Consider the following 19,907-nt stretch of genomic DNA (forward strand, 5'->3'; position numbering starts at 1 on the left):
ATTGGTTGAGCTGAAGTTCATTTCATTGCTTGTTATTTGTTGTGTGATGAAAACTATAGTATTTACTAGAATTTTTTGTTGGAACTAATCTATAATCCAACAAGTATCCTCGTTGTCATTGTGTGTTGATGACTTGTTGTATGTAATGAATGGTACATTTGCATATGCATGTCATAAACTCAATTTATGAATGGTTTTCGACTCACTTCTTGGAATGTTAGTACCGTAGTAGTATAGCCAGCATCCGGTTATATGAAGTTGCCACATCACATAGAGCCAACCAATATTGGAGTACGCTAGCATAATAGTTAGTTCTAGTTAGATCAACTAGAGCTAGGTGTCGCACGGAGGTTGAGAAATATGGTGATAGCATGACTGCGTGAGGTGGGCTTGTACGTAGTATGATGTAGGCACATGGCTTGCCATGTTTCCTACTCCTCCAGTCTAAATGTGGAGAAGATTTTGTCGAGTTCTTCCTCCTTCTGCCGACACATGGGACATCCAGCATCCATGCCATGTCATGCAAGAAAGTGGAGTGCTAGTTGAAGCCACGTGATGTGCATCTTGGGTTAAACTGTAAATAGAATCTTACTCTTGAGTAACTCCAAAAGCGGCCACCGAAGATCTTTATTGGATTTTTTTCATCACCAGCATGTCGAGATGAAAGATGTGTAGGTTTAGTGGGTCCTCTTGTGTTTCACTGACATGTGGGACTGCATGTGAGCAAACAGAGGATGGGCTCTACGCATCTGCTGGCTGGCAGAGAAGAGAGAGAGAGGAGGGCTGAGCACGGACTCCAGGAAATTTGTTCTACATAACCAACACCTCGATATAGGCTCCATATAGTGGGGTGGCATGGGCCATAACTAGCATTCACATCTAGCAGTATGGCACACGCCACCCACACGAGTCCATGCTACAACCATCTCTTCTCCCTCCAGTTTTCTCAACCATTGCGCGGTGGGCGGGGTGGGGGTTTGCCGATAGTCAGTTTTCTCAACTGCGGTCCCACTTGTAAGTGAAAGTGCAACATAGCACGCATTCCCCCTTGAGCGGCGTGCCGGACCAACCATGTGGGGGTGTGACGCGAACACGGCAGGCTTTTCCTTTTGAACTTGTAACTTGTAAATTTTGGTTCTGCTCCATGGCGCGACCGATAGATAGAAATAACGATTTTCCCTAGAGTAATGAGAAGTTTGGTTCTGGTGCGGTTCATGCTTGGAGTACGTACGAAAATTATGAAGTTGATGCGGAAGGTAAGATAATTACTAGTAGTACCATATACTGCTACATGGATTTGACGGAAAGATAAATATACATAGGGATCCATCAACGCCGGGTCACCAACCAACGTGTGATGAGCAGTGGCGTTGGTAGCGAGCTCAACATGCTTCTAAACAATGCCGTCCAACTTTGCCCTGCGGTCCAAGAAGGCGAACGACCTATCGTCCTCCTCTGGCACGTAGTAGTCCTTGTGGACGATTTGCACATGGACATGGGTGATTATGTCGATGGTGTCTTGCTTCACCAGGCACTGCGCGGCGAGCGTGACCTCGAGATGGACATTCTCCGGCGCGATGGAGGGTAGTCACAGGGCCACTAGTGCGTCGAAGAGGTTGTCACCATAGAGGCCGTTGAGGGTGGCGGGCATCGTAGAGCCTGGGCGCGTGGGCTGGAGGCGTACGTCAAGGTCGTCTGCGAGCTTCTTGATGACAGCGAACTTGTCGAGGAAGCCGACGAGAACCTCGTTGAACAATGAGAGGAAGCTGTCATCCAAGCGGACTCTCGCCCTGGCGGCCTCAAGCACGACCTGGAGACGTTCCTCGGTGCCGGGCCGCAGGCCGATGTCATGGACCATCTGGCACAACCGGCTGATGCCCGCGCTCATCGTCTCCATGGGTCTAGATTCTAGTCAACCGATCTTGCGATTAGAGTGATCACTCTGGCCCTTGGTTAGGGTGCATAGGTGCATAGGATTTCGTAGATTGGACTGGCGGGTAGCCTTTATATGAGAAGTGCAGACTGTGTTGCATTCACGTGTGTGTTGGCCATCTACTCCTCAGCCCTCCCTCCGTGGGACCGAGCTCCAGTGCCTTAACTGCACCTGCCTTTGGTTGTATGACAGGTGGGCCAACCACCTGTTGGGCCCACTTGTCATACACCCAAAGGCAGGTGTAGTAAGTTAAGTCAATGAAGTTGCATCCCCCTCTGTGCCGGTGCAGTATAGTCATCTCACTGGACCTCTAGTTGTGGCAAAATGAGAGAACTTTGATGTTTACTGGTTTATTGGTCCCCTTTGCATTTTGCGCCAAGTTTTGACCTTTGATTTAACTAATAAAATGTTAATGCATGCAACCAAACATGTTGTGCTAAGTAGTCTCAAGTCATTGAATGCATACGCACCCCATGTCTCCTATTGGGTGATTTCTTTTATGGTGGCAAAAAACAGGGAACGAGGTGGGTAGTTAATGCACTGCACCTAAAAGTTTTGGGATTATTTGGTTTTCGAAATGTGACTTATGCACCAGTGCAGAGGGGGTACAATAGTAGTCTTACCAATTTTTTGTTGGTAGCTGACCAAGCTGAGCTTTCGGTGAGTATAATAGTAGTTTGATTGATGAGACGGGAGAGTGTATAATATCATCAGGAACTATGTTCAAAAACGAATAAAATAATACACCATGTATTAATTTACAGAGGGGGTAGTATATTTTTTGTGACATGTATTACTAGATATTGCTAGTCAAATACTAAATCCAGACGGAAGTGGTAGTACTACTAAATCTAGATGGTGGTGCTAGTACTAGTAGTATTATTACCAATGTAGTAGTACATAGTATTGTAGTACCCGTTGGTCAAATTATTACGTGCTGCTCCTCACAGTGAAGTGACAAGACCCTGTGCCGGAGATGACACCTGAGTGTCGATGTCGTGTTCGGCATACCAAAGTCAGCGTCACCGTGTAGGCGCCAGGTAGAGCTAGCCTGCTTACAACTAGTCGTGTTTGACATAATTTCCCATGCGTTCCCACGAGTATCTATTGTCTTTTCTTACATGGAGTACGTGTAAGATGCTCATGTATTGCACGGAACACCAAGATTGGGCATGGACGGCGCTGGTAGCGGCCATCTTGCCAGATTTTTCCATGGCCTTCTAGATGTGGTGGGGAGGAGATAAGGCTGATTGTGAGTGAGAAGGAGTTGATTGTAAAAAGGAAAAAGTGCGGGCATCTTTTTGCAAAACTGCAGAAGTTTGCTTTGTATGCGTCAGATCAAGATCTAAAGGCTATTGGTGAAAGATGGCAGGCACACCATTATCACCAACTCAGGACCTCTTTGATTCGTAGGATTTTGAAACCGTAGGAATAGGACACGGCAATATTACAAGTTTCAAACTCATATTACAAATGTTAGGAGTATTGCTGCACCTACAAAGAGGGAATTACTAGGAAGTTTACACAAGAAATTTTGTTACTTAAGGTGGATGCAGCATTATCGTACAAACTAAAATCCACCGCCCTGACAAGTCACTAATGGGCAATAAATTTTCGAGTCTCTGGCCACTTGATGTTTCAAAAGAAAATTCAGCTTCTGCAGAGACTTTGTCATTTAGGCTTAGATGCTTGCGGTGATCAGCACGCCATTCATTGTTGCACCAGAGAACGCCAAACATCATTACCTTGAGCACACTTTCCTCTAGAACAAAGAACATCGCCAATTTAATCTCAAATGTGCTGCCCTGATAGTCAATCAAATCAATTTCTGTAAGATGGAGATCAAGGCATTCGATGAGATTGTTATAGTGCAGCACATTTTTCACTTTCGGGTGTTTTTTTATCTGCAAAAGAAGAGAACATATTAGAGCAGCTGGCTATATAAGATTGCCATGTCATCAAGAGGTACCAATATCATTCGCTCATACGATAGGGTTGGCTAGCTAATGATATTTTTCCACACTCTCTCTTTCTCTTTCCTCTCATTTACCTAGGAGCACGTGAAGAGCTTGGGCATTTGTTTCCTTCCACTATGTGGCCGATGCCATATTTCTTAAAAGTATGCCACATAATACACATCGATGTCAAATCAAAAGATTTTGGCACCGCTCTCGCGATGTGAGAGAGTGGGCACCGCTGTGCACATAGACCCACATGTATAAACAAATCAATCAAACCAACTACACCAGCCTCTCACTCTCCCAAACAAGTGTTTTCTTATTGCCTCAGTCCTCTCCCTCTCCCACGCAAGTGTTTTTTCATTGCGTGAGTTAATTTGGCACTGAAGCAAAGTAGGTGATCCAGATTGGGGAACCAGGTGAGCAATGGAGGGGCATCGATGCCAAATGCATCACAAGTGAATTTGGCACGTGTTTTGGCCTACATAGTGGAGGGCCGTTATAGCCCACTTTTGTACTTCCTCGCATTTAGTGTAAAATTTTGACCATAGATTTACCTAAGAAAGTGCCAATGCATGTCACCAAAAATTACACCATTAGAAATTATGTTCAAATACAAATCCAACGATATAATTGTTAGTGACATGCATTAACATTTTGTCAGTCAAATCTATGGTCAAATTTTGATACCACAAAATAGGAAGAGTAAACCAGGACGGAGGTAGTACTTGCTCTTAGGGTAACCATAGAGCTACTAGTCTAAGTTACTTGCCACTTTGACTAGCCTAGGCTACTAGTAGTACAACAAAAAATGATGCAGGTGATCACGTGATGAAAATACTAAAAACATTTCTTTCTGTGCAGTGCGTAGATGCAGTTTTGAACACTACACTGGTCATCGTAATTTGGGGAAAAATTACGAAAAAATTGAGCTACGTTGTGATTACCGTTTACTAATAGGAAAGAAGTTTCACCTCGATGAGTAGCTTCTCCGTGCACATAAAGCATGTAAGGAATCCAACAACTTGATCCAAATTGAGGCCGATAGATTTTATTGCCAAGATCTTCACTATGCGCATAGACTGGGTCAAGCTTGTGGGAATCATTTTCTGGATGACAGTCGTAAATACATCAAGCAAAAATTTAAAAATGTGAATTTCAAGAAGACAGAGAAGAAGATGAGTGTTGTACCTGAACGATTACGATCCAATAAAGAGTTCAGAGAATTTGGCAGACGAGTACACCAATGCTGTCAATTTTGGCGCGTTAATGACCATGATTTTTGTTGTACTTTCTAGATCAGATACAAGCAATCTCTCAAGGAAAGGCACATTCTCAATGACCATAATGTGGAACAGCTGGAGTGATCTTTTCCTAATTGATGTCTTGTTGCGGGGCCAGCAAGACACATAAATCCATCAGAGATTCGTCGAAGCGATGTGGAGGCTAATGAACCCGTGGATCTGCTGAAGACGAAGGTACTCGAGCACAGTACAGATATGGAGCAGGTGCTCCATAGCCTTCTTCAAGATGCCAACGTCGAAGAGGTCGAGCTGCTTGAGTTGTAGGAGACGAAGGGCGGGCGCGACATTAATCTAGGGAAGATACTAGGAGCCGAAGCTGGTGCGGGCAGTGTTGGCATGAGGCGGAGCATGGACGGCTGCAGAGAGCGACATTGTCTAGCTTCAATGCTGAGCTCCTCGAGCTGATCTAGGGAGGGGGCTAAGAACCACTCATCGAACTTGGCTTGGACCTTGCAATTGGTACTGAACATGCGGATGTCAAGGTGTCTGGCAGGCCCAGGGGGCGATGAAAGGATCTTGGAGACAGTGGCCATGCATTTGCAATCCCCATCATAGAGGCAGTTGTCGGCGGTGAGGTTGAGAGGGGACGCGACACCATAGGGGGCGCCACCGCCAGGAGAGCAGGGTGGTACGCACTGTAGATTTGGTGGGGAGGAGGCCGATGATGATGAGGAGCATGTCATCGGGGAGGCTATTGATGAAGTCCAGGCTCGCCGGATGCGGTTTTGGCTTGAGCTGCTTCCGCTTATTGGCTGCCTCACCATCCATCTCAGCCGGTGGTGATGCCGGTATACACGTGTGCTGGTGTGTGTTGTGTGCTGGGTGTGCGCGAGTGCGTCCTTCTGTGCATGCCACTACATAGTGGTGAAGTGTGCGTGAGTGTGTCCTTCACGCGGAAGAAGTGTGCCCTCAATTTACTAGCGTGCGGGATGCTACCCCGAGTGTTTCAACTTTGTTTACTTCACTTCATGTCAGATGGGCCTCTAGTTTACTTATTTTCACCCACTGCCACATGAGCCAGCACACGAAGATAGAGAACACGAGCTGACAAGGCAGCATGTGGACTGGTTGACCAGTTAACTAAACAATATACAGAGCTATACGCTAACACAATGACCGTATAATCCTTCAGTATAGAGAGTTTGAGTGAGAGGGGAGGCCCGTGAGAGATAGTAGAGAGAGAGAGAGAGAGAGAGAGAGAGAGAGAGAGAGAGAGAGAAAGAAAGAGCTACTCCCTCCGTTCGATAATGTAGTGCCTACATTTTTTTAAAGTCAAACTTTTGAAACTTTGACCAAGTTTATAAATAAATTACTTATATCTAAAATACCAAAGATAAATGATAGTATGAAGTAAGTACATGTGGTGATGAATCTAATGATCGTTCCAGATGTAAATGTTTTTCTCCACATATACCTGGTCAAACTTTTCTGAGGTTTGAATTTTCAAAACATCCATATGCTTATGGATGTGAGAGAGTACCTAACTATATATAGAGAGAGTGTGTGAAATAGAAATAGTGACTGAAAAATGTGTGTGCGTGTGTGAAAGAGACATGGACAACACACGATAAAAGTAGAGAAAAAGCGTGTGTGTCTTATGCAAACATATCACACATGCATCTTCGACAACGGAAGCATGGTGAGGAGATAGCATGTGGTTGTTTGCAACCGAGAGAGAAAGACCCCTAGCACATGGCCAAGAGGGGTCTGACAAACAAGGGAGAGAGGTTGAGAGATACGTACGGAGAAAGTGCAGACACGGGGAGGAGAGAGTGTATGTTTGTGATAGAGAGATCCCTTGTAGATCATGATGGGACTACATGGGTGGGAGATCGAGTGACAAGGTGTGTGCTTGATAGAAGATATCCCGAGAGATATCGAGATAGATGTATGGATGGAAGGAGACAATACGTGTGTTCCTGATGGCCAGTGAGAAATAGTCATACTTAGTTGGGGAGTGCGTGCGCCTATGGTGGAGTGAGGGATTATGGTACTTAGGAGGTGCGTGTCACATAGAGAGAGAACAAGGGCAGAGAGTGTTAGATGGTTCTATGTAGCGCGAGCGAGACATCTGTATGTGTGAACCAGGGAGATATAAAATTTAAGAGAGATAGAAGAGCCCCGATAAGGTTGAGTCGTGCGTCAGATAGCTGAGAGGGGGAAAGAGGTATTACATCCGCTCGATAATGCAGTGCATATACATTTTTTTAGAAGTCGAACTTTGGAAACTTTGAACAGGTTTACGCAAATATTATTTATATCTACAACACCAAAGATACATCATACGAAACTACATCTCATGATGAATCTAATGGTATATGTTTGCCATTCTAGATGTAAATGTTTTTCTCCCCGTACATGGTCAAACTTTGTGATGTTTGACTTTTCAATACATCTATATGCTATGGACCGAAGAGAGTGCCTAAGTCGAGAGATATCAAGTGCTTGTGAAGGAGAATGAGTGAGTGTGCAAAAAGAGTATGTGTGTCAAAGAGAAAGGGACAACAAACGATAAATTAGGGAGAGTGAGAGAGAGAGAGAGAGAGTGTGTGTGTGTGTTCGTTTATTAGGCAAACATATCACACATGCATCTCCAAGATAGACAAGCGAGGTGAGGACATACACGAAGATAGCTAGTGCGTGATTGTTTCCAACGGAGAGAGACAACCCTATAGCACATGTCCAATAGAGGTCTGGCCAACAAGGAACAAAGGTCGAGAGGGACACATGGAGAAGATGGGCGCATGGGGAGGGAGAGTGGGTGTGTTTGTGATATAGAGATCCCCTCAAGATCGTGAGGGGACTATATGGGTGGGAGATCGAGGGACGAGGTGCATGTGCGATAGAAAGATACCCCGAGAGAAATCGAGATAGACCATGCACATGTTTGTGATGGAGACTAAGAATTAGCTAGTCATATACATATAGGGGGGACTGCGTGTGCTTACAATTGAGTGAGAGACCTTCATACTTGGCTAGGCATGAGATTGTGCGTGTGTGCATGTGAGATGGAGAGAGAACAAGGGAGAGATAGAGTCTTAGATTGGTCTATTGAGTCCGAGTGAGATATGCATGTGTATGTGTGACCCAGGGAGATGGAGAGTTTGAGAGAGAGAGGGAAGAGCTCCGAGACGGCAGAGTGGTGGGTTAGAGAGTTACGGACAACGAGTTAGGGAATTTTTTTGTGTACGATGAGTGCACCCAAGATATTTAGCTTGGACTAGAGAATCATACATAGTATGCAAGATGGACCTATACATGGAGTATATATGCATGCGAACTAGAAAGACCCCCCCCCCCACACACACACAAAGAGAGAGAGAGAGAGAGGGAGAGGGACCAACAAGGTTTGTGTGTTGGATGCGTGCGATAGAATTAATATTGTCAGCGAGAGAGAGAGAGAGAGAGAGCAGGAGTCTGGGAGAGGAGGAGGTCGAATTTTACGCATCAAAGACTGATATAAACCATGTTTCGATATAAACTTGCATTCAAATATTTAAATTGGAGAACATGTTGTCTTCAATCCACACATGAACCGAGATATGTGTATCAAACAAGTTCATTAATTTGACTTTCAACATGTTCATGGAGTACAATAATACTGTACAACATGCTACTCGATTGAGGTGTTCAATTTTGGATTTAGTTCACTATTTTGACCTGGTGAACGAGCTATTTCATTGAATCAAGATATTTCATTTTGGGTTTGATTCCCGTTTTTGAGTGGGTCAACTATTTGTCATATAGTAAATCGTTAGCAATGAGGATGTAAAAACACATTAGTCCCGAGCATCATCTCTCCATCTAAAAAAGAAGTGGCCAGCTAATATTTCAAAATTTGATTCGAATCGACTTGGTAAGGTAGAAGTGGATGCTCGTTCTCCCAAAAATTGAACGGACCATTAAACACCCTCTGCTCGGTGGAATTCGCCAGATCAAATAGATGGGAGACGCGAAATTACCAGCCTATGTGGGACACGCATCAATTGTCCCGTTGTACATCGAGGGTAGGTTCGTAACTTCATCCAAGCGCGCCTTCACCTCGGCCGAAATGACATGTGCCTAATAATTCATAAACCATGGGCAGCAAAACACCCTCTCCTCGCTCGAAATATCTCGCGCCGACTATTTCCAAACACGCCCTCCTCGCCCGAAATTACTCTCGCCCACTATTTCAAAACACGTCGTCCTCGCCCGAAATCGCTCGCACCCACTATTTCAAAACACACCCTCTTCACGCAAAATCGCCCGTGCCCACTATTTGGGAGAAGCAAAGTTACTCTACTATCCCCGACCCTAAGTACACAGACCCAAGCCGAGAAGCCTACATGCAGGGGTAGAACTATAACTCCCCCCACATTTCAAACAAATGTGCCCGTAAGACATGGTTCCCCCTCCCAATTCCCCATTCATACCTCATGGGCGCCAAATCACCTTCTCCCCGGAAGCTCCCTTCTCCCTAGCCGCGAAATCTCAGCCCCTCCTCCATGGCTCCCCCACCGCACCAAATTCATAGCCGCCCTCCTCCCCAATGCCGGAGACGCTGTCCGTTTGCCGTCGTGCACTGGGCCATGTGCCTCTTACTCTGTGCTGCCGGAGCTGCCTTGATGACGGCCACATGAACCGTACCGGAGCCGATTCACCCCTGCCATTGTGCACAACACCAGAGTGGCTCCAACTTCGGATCCGTCCAGGGCCCCAGTGATGCTTCCCCGTAGCCGTCGACCGTCGCGACATCTCTGCTTCCCTGCCGCCGGTAACCACCGCAACCGCGCCGGCCTCACCGACTTGGCAGCTGGAGCTGCCTACTTCACTGGGCCGCAAGATAGGTCGTACCCTCATCTCAAATCACTTTATTTAGGTGTCAGTTGTCTGAATTTTGATTCTGGGCCAATCGATTCCCAATGGGAAGCAATACCCCTCGAGGCGGCGGAGCTCCTAGGTTGTCAGTTGGCTAGTGTCTAACATAAGGGTGCGGGGGCGCAAGTTCACCGCAGAAGCGGCGGTTAGATGGCTATCTTAGAGTTGTGTGGGTTGAAGGTACTGCCGCCGCCGGATCTGGATGACGTCGAGTCTTTGTGGATTGGGCGGGGGCGGCACAACCATGGCAGTGCGGTGGGGCGGGGAGCGGGGTTTTGGTCGGAGCTCTCGTGGCCACGGTCGATGGAGGTAGTCTTCTCTGCCGGTGGTCACTGGCTCTTTGGGGAAGATTCCAAACAGTGTCATTCGGGAGGAACAAGACGGTCATCAAGCCATCTGGCATAGATCGGACAATACCAAAATTAAATAAAATCATGTGACCCCAATTTAGTCTTCATTCAATAGACGTGTGACCACTCTCGTACCTTGCTGTTGATCTCTTAGGGTATTTCTTCAGATCAGAGATATGTGTCGTTCTTAACATCATGTGTTTTCTGCATCTTCATCCACACCATCTTCCGACTCACCGCAGCTACTCCAACACGGGAAGCATACACGAGAAGGGAGCTATAGTGCCCACTTAAGTTCCCTGCATCGAATGCACGTGCCCGACATGGACATCCACAACAACTGCAGGGCCATCAACAAGTTAGCACATGATGCTCACTCCTATGGATAGTGGCCAGATTGGTTGTACCCTCATCTTACTTGTGTGCAACATTTATGGCTTTGTTATTCATCTAAGCATGGAAAATACATTATCACATTTCACTGTATATTAATGCTGATCTCTTACGGGTCTTGTTCAGGAGTTAACGATGTTCCATAGTTCAGCTAAGAGACTTGTTCTTTAGGTAACGTTGTTCCATTGTTATCAGCCATCAGCCAATGCTATCCCACAGGATGGTGATTATAGTATTTTACCAGTTCTAGTATTACCTATGTTGTTCTTTAATACTTTTGTGTGCCATCTAGTTAATCTCGAGTACAAACGATACATATTCTGTAGCTTTCATCCGTGTTCTCCCTTTAGTTTTTGAGACCTATTGCTGCTAGTTAACCCTAGTCCTACTATTTATGTCGTCTCGTACAGACACTCATTACACAAATCTAACTACTAGTTGTCTTCCATGCATGTTAGATATAATTGCACACACTGATTTATCCACAAGAACCTCACGGAGCAATGTAACGGCCAACAAACTTGACGTCAATGATACCCAATATGATGGAACATGTAAAGGAAGTTCTTCAGAAGACTTGCAGAAAGATGATGAATCCTATTCACCCCACAAGGTCCTTGCTCTAACTTGGCCCATGATATGGGTGTAACATGCATATAATGTCCTGGAGTGCATCTACTCTGTTGCAATGCCTTGTGCTTAGCCTGCTGATCATGCATGTAAATATGTCATGCCTTCCTGTTTTTCAGTACCTATTCCATTCATGATAACATGTTTCAAATTCAAGTACTATGATTCTACACTATCGCAATGCCATCTGCTTAGCTTGGACATCATGCTTCTGAATATCTTATGCATTGTTATTCATCAGTATGTACTTCATCTGTCTACCATACCATGTCCTTTTTTTTACATTGAAGTGTTGTTCTAGTGGTCTGTTGCAATGCCATCTTAGTTTCCCAATCATACACGCATATGTTGCCTTAGTGTTTTTCTGTATGTATTCCATCTTTGATGTAGCATGTTTTATAATTGAATCACCATTCTTCTATATAAGGCATGCAAGGAGAAGACGGCTATGTTAGAATCTGAAGGGTTACAACCCAGGTCTTTGCAAAAGATCCAAACACCAGGAGATTGTAAACCAACTCCAGTTTTCATCGATACTGCTCCAACACAGAGAAACCCAACTCCTACCGATAATAAGAAGATTCCAGTGGCCAAAGAACTAGTCCGCTCTAGTCCAGCAAAAATATGTCAACTCCATTCTAAGAAGCGTGTGCGTATCCTTGCATCATGAAATTTTATAGCATTCTGATCATATTTTCTACATGTTTCTTACCCATCTCTTTAGAAAATAAGGTTAAACAATAGAAGACTTTCTGCATTGGGATCGTATTCGAGAAAAGTATCTTGCAGGAATTCTCTGTGCTCCAACGCTGATGTAAGTACCTGTTGTATGTCACTATATTTTTACATTAGCATGTATTTTGTTAATCCGCGTGAATCCAACCTTTATCTGAACTAAATTTAGTTGTAGCAAAATGTTGATTTTTGTAAGGAAAACTGCCTGGTAGTTTTGCATACTGAGTTGCATGAGTGTACTATCTCATATCATGCACATTACTGAATTGTAGTGATGCTCCGCTTGCCCATTCATTAATTGTGTCAATGTTGCTTTCGTATTACCTTACCTGGCTCATGATAGCTGTGCCATATTATGTTAATTTGGTGTAGGCTGGTTGCCTAAATGTTGGTTGTGTCAATGTTGCTTTCCTATTATTTGACCTGGCCAATGATAGCAATGCTAGTTTGTTAATTTGGTGCAGGCTGCTGAAGATAAAAAGAAAAACTATGAAAACAGCAAGGCAACCCCATTGTTTCTTTCCAATAAATCTAGGCCAGGTAATATGGAAAAAACTCTTGATTCATCTGTTCGGTTCCCCTCCTAATTTACATTATGATGTAGTGGTCGAGACACTCTCCCCTATCAATAATACAAGCATGCCAAAATCGCCATCTGAATCTGTTCAATTTCCTCTGTCTCAAATGCAATGGAAAAAATGTTTGTTTGTGAACCAATTAATGGCTGAAGGAATGATGGAAATGGTGGAGGAATCAGAGGGGCACATCCGTGCACAACAACAACTGATCAATGTTTTCAGAGACGGTGTAGCAAAGTAGCAAGAACATGCCCACATGCTTATGGGCGTCATCCGTGCTAAGGTTGCAAATTGTGACGTTGTAGATCGTTAGGTTTTGTTCATTTATTTGCACTCGCATCAATCTTTGATTGCCCAGTGGATGTAATTTCCTGTAATATATGCTGGATGTGCAACGTTTTTCCATGTATGTCGTACCTTTGCTTAGCATGCCTCACATTCCAGCTAAATGGTTGCTAGGAAGCTAAAAAATTAGTGAAATTATTAGTTAGCGGGAACAGTTGTGGGCCCTATATGAAGGAAGCAGCCCACTGGCCTTAATGAGCTTCCCTAATGGGATCGCAAGGGCCAAAATTCTCATAGGCCTTTGATTGAATGATTTTGGTCATGTGCATAATTTCTCATCGTAATGGGCTCAAATTAACTATTGGGCCTACAGAAAAGTTCAAACTTTAGTGGGCCCATTATGTTAATGGTCTGTTACCAGGCCGGAAGTTAATGGTCGGCCCTATTACCTCTCGGGTCGTTAACATGCCGACATCCAAACGGGCAACTGGTCGGCCCATTTGATTTCATGGGCCGTTAACAGGACAATACTAAGGTCGGGCTACATATGGCCCAACTATACTGTGGGCCTTTAGCAGGCCGAAAGAGACAGCGGGCTCATACTGGACCATGAAGAGCATGGGCCGCTAAGAGGCCGAAAGTCAAGTCGTACTGTATATGTCCCAACTGTGCTGTGGGCCTTTAGCTGGCTGAAAGAGAAACTAGGCTGGTATTGGACCATGAAGAGCATGGGCCATTAAAACGCCAAAACTCATGTCCGTCTGCAAATGGCCCAACTCATTTATGGGCCATCAATAGGCTGAAAGATACACCGGGCCAGAAATTGGCCCAACACTTAAATGGGTCGCTAAAAGGCCGAAAGAAGTACATCCTGGAAATTGGCCCATCCCTTGAATGGGCCGTTAACAGGCCGAAACCACATCGGGTCGATATTGAGCCCAAATATATAGCGGGCAGTTAACGGGCTCGAACTGATGATGGGCTACAATGGTGTCAAATCGTTAACGGGCCGTTGACGGGATGAATTGGCGTATCTCATATGGGCCGTGGGCTTAAATGGACCTGACACAAGTAGGCCTTATATGGAATGACCTGCTAATTTTTACTGGGCCGACCTTTTTCACCAGAATGGGCCACTGTTGGGTCGTGACACGTGTCGACCTATCATAGGAGTCTCCTGTCCAATGAGTGGATGGCATCTGTTCCAATGGTGAGCCAACATGTGTTTCCTCCAGCCAATGAGAATTTTACATGTGGAAAATACCCATTGGTCCGGGCTGTTAGCTGGTTATTGGATCAAAAACAGGACCCAATAGCTTAACGGCAACCCGTTACGGTGGATGCCACGTGTCGGTTACCCTTGACGAGAACACTTCCATGACGTGCCAATTATCGTAATGGAAGTGGACACTTCCATGACGATGATTTTGGTAATGTCACGGAACACTTCTACGACAACACAAGTATGACTAAATTGATTCTGTCATAAAATCGTCCTGGATGTACATGCATGAGAGAAAACGTGACCTACTGTGACAATGTAACATCCCAAATTTTCAATTTGGAATGTTATACATTAGATCATCATTGCATATCATATTTTATTTTGCATTTTGGTTGATCCTAGAAATTCTACGCAACTCAATGACCCACGGAGAGAGTTGGGGATTTCGTTATTTTCATATTTGAGTTTTCTCAAATTTTGAGAATAGGATCATTTGATTTTATTTATTTTATCATCAATTATTTCTATTACAAAAATATGAGAGAGGGAATAAAATGACGTCCCCAAAATAAAGAAATATTGAGGATTTAATAATAAAATCAAATAAGATTTTATTTCGGAGTTTTTCGGTGTTTTATTTGAATTTAGGAAAAATATGCGTTTTCAAAATTGTATTTAGGTCCCAAATAAATGTTCACCTTGTGCGGCTTGATTTTAGAAACCCGTGAAAATTTATTTCAGAATTTTTGGAGTCCGTTTAGTATCTCTTTTTATTTTTCTTCTGCGCGTAATTTAAAAAAAACGCGCACCGACCTACGGGCCGTGTCCGACCGGGACACCGGCCCGGGCAGGCTTTATAAGCCGGAGGAGCCCACCCGGGCAAACCCTAGCCGCCCCAGCCCCAAGCCACCGCGGCCGCCGCGCCGCCGCACGTCGCCGCCGCCCACCGCCGCCGCCGCCGCACCGCCTCGCCGCCCGCCACCGCCGCCGGACGCCGCCGCCGCCTCACGCCGCCCGAGGTTCGCCGCCGCCTCGAAATCCACGCCGTTTTTTTTCGAAAAACCGTTCGGTTTTTCCGTCGTTTTTTTTAGATTCAGTTTTTTTAAATAGATCGGTTTTTCCGATTTATTTAAATAGTGAGAATTCGTCCGTTCGTTCGTTCTAGCGAACGTTCGTCGTTTTTCTTTTTCTTGGATTAAATCCGTGATTTTTCTGATCGCGATTCCTTATCCGATTTTCGTTTTAGTATAACTTTTCGCTCGTTTATCGGAATCAGGCGATTCAAGCGCCTCGAGTTTCGTCTCGAAACCCTCTATCCGTTTAACCAACGTAAACAAGATTTTGCTACTGTAAAATTTGCCCTAGATCGAGATTAGTAGAATGAAGTTGTTTTCTTTCGCCATTTGACTTTCGTTGCTTCGTTCGATTTGATTCTTTTTGCCAACCGGAGTTCTTAAGTTGAACCTTATGGTTAGATCTCTTCTTTGAGTTTTACCCGTGCATTAGATGAGTACTTATTGTATGCTTGTTTGTTTGTTTGTCTGCGATAGAATACCCGGAGTGCGCCTCCTGTTACTTCGAATCTCTAGGTTTCGTGGATCATCAACAAGGCAAGTAACACTTTGATCATACCTTTCCTACTACCCAGTTTTATTGCATTAGATCAATCCTCACACATTGCATGATTAGGATCTAATTAAATTGTGGGATGGGAAGTAGTTGAGGTAGTACCTATTACCTGTTTATTATCAAACCTTTGGGAGTTACTTCTACGTTTGCTTATTATGCCATGCTATGCTAGTAGACATGGATTGGGTGAGTGATATCCATGACAGATGTGGGTTTTGTTAATTAATGGTTTATCTAAGGTGGCAACTTAAACACACATCTGGGTGATTGAGGCACCTGGGTATTCCAGGACTTGCCTGTTTTCTTTTGGACCGCCACCCAGGCTCAAAGGGATCATGAGACTATTCATACTAGAAACTTCCGTGTGCAGCCACAAGCTATTATGGGCTCTAGCATAGTTGACTAAGTTGTGCGAACTCTTACAGTGGTAGACTAGCAGATGTATGGGATGTAGGTGGTACGGTCTACCCGATCGTAAGGTGCTAGCGCTTCTGAAAGACTATGACTCGTCATCCGTCTTCTCAAACACCATGTAGTGCGAGAAACCAAACGGAGGTGATCGAGTCTTGTAGGGAAAAGTGCGCAAACCTCTGCAGAGTGTAATAAACTAATCATGATTAGTCATGTCCCCGGTTATGGACATCTTGAGTATCTAGTACCTGGATTATCATGTGAATCTCAACATGTTACTCTAAATTAATTTTGTTGGGTTATGTTTAATGATGATGCTTAATTGGGATTGAGAATGCTGTCAACCATTCTCAATGTTTAACAACTACCATGATAGTTAAATAAAATTTATTCCTTTGAAGTAGGGAAAAATTGGCTTAACGCAAAACTGTAACCATAGAGATTTCCACCAACCAAATATGCATATAGTATAGCTGTTTCATTCCATTACTCTCTATGTGTTACCTTGCCAGCATATTCCATGTGCTGACCCATTTCAGGCTGCAACGTTAATGTTGCAGACTTTTCAAACAACGATTAAGGAGTTTTTAGGTCGTGGTTGAATACTCAGTGATCCCGTTGGAGTTGATGGACTCACTTATCTTCCAAGCCTTCCACTGTTATCATTATTAGATGGCCTTAAGCCATATTTATTGTAATAAGTTCTCTTTTGAGACACACGATGTAATAAGTGTGTGATTTCTACTCTGCTATAAATCCTCCGAGTACTGTGTGGTGTCAGCATTACTGATCCAGGGATGACACCGGAGCACAGAGATCAGACTGTTGGAGGTCTGGTCGCTACAGAGATGGTATCAGAGCAGACGCTGACTGTAGGACACAACCACTAAGCTAAAAGACCTAGATCACTTTTCACTCTCTCCTCTTCTGACTTCTCATCTTTTCTACTCTTTAGGATGGCGGATGCAAGGAACAAGTTCACACAACCGGATGAAGATACACCCTTTGGACGTTACTTGAAGGAAGTCACTAGATACCTAAACATAGGAGTACCAAGCTTCACAGGAACCTATAACGCCACTTTACCTGAAGAAGAGCGCTGGATGATTCAAGTTCAAGTTCCAGGAAGGACGTTCATGCCAGTCACTGAGCCCATAGAGTTTTCTTTTGATGCACCAACTTGGAGTCTAGGAAAGAGCATGGCAGCTCACATCGCCATGGGACGCATTGGAGAAGACTACCGCAAGGATCTCAAGGATACTATCTACCAGATTTGTGGGCGCCGAGATGAACACTGGGAGATGATCAGCACCAGGAAGGATAGATCAATTGCAGCTTTTATCCAGGAGCTAAACCAGCACATTCGATGACAGGAGAACCAGATGTGCGCCGACATGATAGATCTGAAGAAGGCTAAGACTAGAATCAAGGAACTGGAGGAAGAACTCAAGGCTACAAGTGAAGATTATGAAGAGGAAATTGAAGTATTGGTGGAGAAGAATGACGACCTGATCAAGAAGATTGGAATATTTATGGGAAGCCCTACACCAGTAGAGGAAGACGAAGAACCCAAGGAGATTAGCCCGGAAGACTACATCATCATCGACGGCACCGATTCAGATCCAGATAGTTGCGATGATGACTATGTTGATGAAGCTGGAGCAGATATCATGGAGTCTGCAACCGAAGAATATTTCTAGTAGACCACCTCATCAGTAGTAGTAGTCCACCATGTAAATATAGTAGTCTGAGCACTTTTCCGATAGTTAGATCGATTGTATGCCCTTGTTTGATTGAATGAAGTGAATTGTTTGCTTTTGCCTCATGTGCATATGGGTAGTGTTTTCTCTTTAGACCCCCTCTATACTTACATCTCATCTTTTCTAAAACCCCTCAGATGCCTCCGAGACGTGACCCCGGATTTGCCTTTCCACCGGAGCTCACCCAGTTGATCCAGCAGCAGAACACATTGATGCAGTTGCTAGTCCAGAATCAAAACCAGGGGAACAACAACAACAACCCACCACCACCACCACCACCTGTTGATCACTTAGCCCGTTTTCTTAAGCTGAATCCGCCGGTGTTTTCCAGTAGCACCGAGCCGATAGTATCAGATGATTGGCTCCGCAAGACAGCTAGGGAGTTAACCACAACATGATGCACAGATGCGGAGAAGGTGAAGTTTGCCACACATCAGCTAGAAGGACCCGCAGCATCATGGTGGGAGAATTTCACAACCACTTTCCCAGTCGACACTATCACATGGGACCAGTTTCAGCAGGCTTTTCATACTGCACATGTTCCAGCAGGAGCTATGGCCATGAAGAAGCATGAGTTTCACAACTTGCGCCAAGGGGGACGGACAGTTGGCCAGTATGTGGAGGATTTTAGTAAGTTAGCACGTTATGCACCAGATGACGTCGCTACGGATGCAGCTAAGCAGGAGAAGTTTCTGGAAGGACTGAATGATGAGTTGAGCATGCAGTTGATGGTAGCCACCTTCAACAACTACTAGGAGTTGGTAGATCGTGCCCTTATGATTGAAGGGAAGAAGCAGCAAATTGAGAATCGCAAGAGGAAGTATGGACAAGGGAAATACAATTCAGGAGCTCAGCAGAAGACACATTTTACCCCTAGACCGGGAGGACATTTTCAGCATACCCATGGAGGAGGTAGCTCGCACAATCACAATGGCACCAAGAATGGTAATGGCAATGGAGGAAGCAACGGCCAGAATCGCACCAACCCATCAAACCCAGCCAAGAAGGACCTGAGTCAAGTCACTTGCTTTAAGTGTCAGAAGACCGGACATTATGCCAATGAATGTCCTGAAGGCGAAAATGGCAATGGAAGTTCTGGGAAGAAGCCGAACCCTTTCAACAGGGGACAGGTGAACCATGTTAGCGTGGAGGAGGTTGAAGCTCAGCCCGATGCAGTAATAGGTAAGGTTTTGGTTAAGTCATTTACTGCACTCGTTCTTTTTGATACTGGTGCATCGCATTCATACATCTCAAGGGGATTTGTGCATAAGTATAACCTATCAACCCAAGCCCTGAGGTCACCCATGTTAGTAACCTCGCCTGGAGCAGAGTATGTGGCTAGTCTATGGTGTGATCAGTTACCATTAAGGATTGGTAACTATGTTTTTCCCTCAGACCTAATAGTATTGGAATCCCAAGGATTGGATGTGATATTAGGCATGGATTGGTTATCAAAGTATGAAGGGAATATTGAATGTGCTAGTAAGTCAATTTTGCTTACCACCCCAGAAGGGAGAAGGATCAAGTATGTATCCCGGCATGTGCCAAAGAGGACTCAAGTAAATTGCCTAACAGGAGTTGTGCAGGAGGAAGTACCGGTGGTAAGGGATTTCCCTGAAGTATTTCCAGAGGAGTTGCCAGGCATGCCACCGGATAGAGATATTGAGTTTTTGATTGAGCTATTGCCAGGCACAGGGCCAATATCAAAGAGACCATATAGGATGCTAGCAAAGGATTTGGTGGAAATTAAGAAGAAGATTAAGGAGTTACTGGATAAGGGATATATCCGCCCAAGTTCTTCACCTTGGGGATCGCCAGTACTTCTAGTGGAGAAGAAGGATGGATCGTTAAGGATG

The sequence above is a fragment of the Triticum dicoccoides genome, chromosome 4A, assembly GCF_002162155.2.
Source record: "Triticum dicoccoides isolate Atlit2015 ecotype Zavitan chromosome 4A, WEW_v2.0, whole genome shotgun sequence".
Taxonomy (NCBI): domain Eukaryota; kingdom Viridiplantae; phylum Streptophyta; class Magnoliopsida; order Poales; family Poaceae; genus Triticum; species Triticum dicoccoides.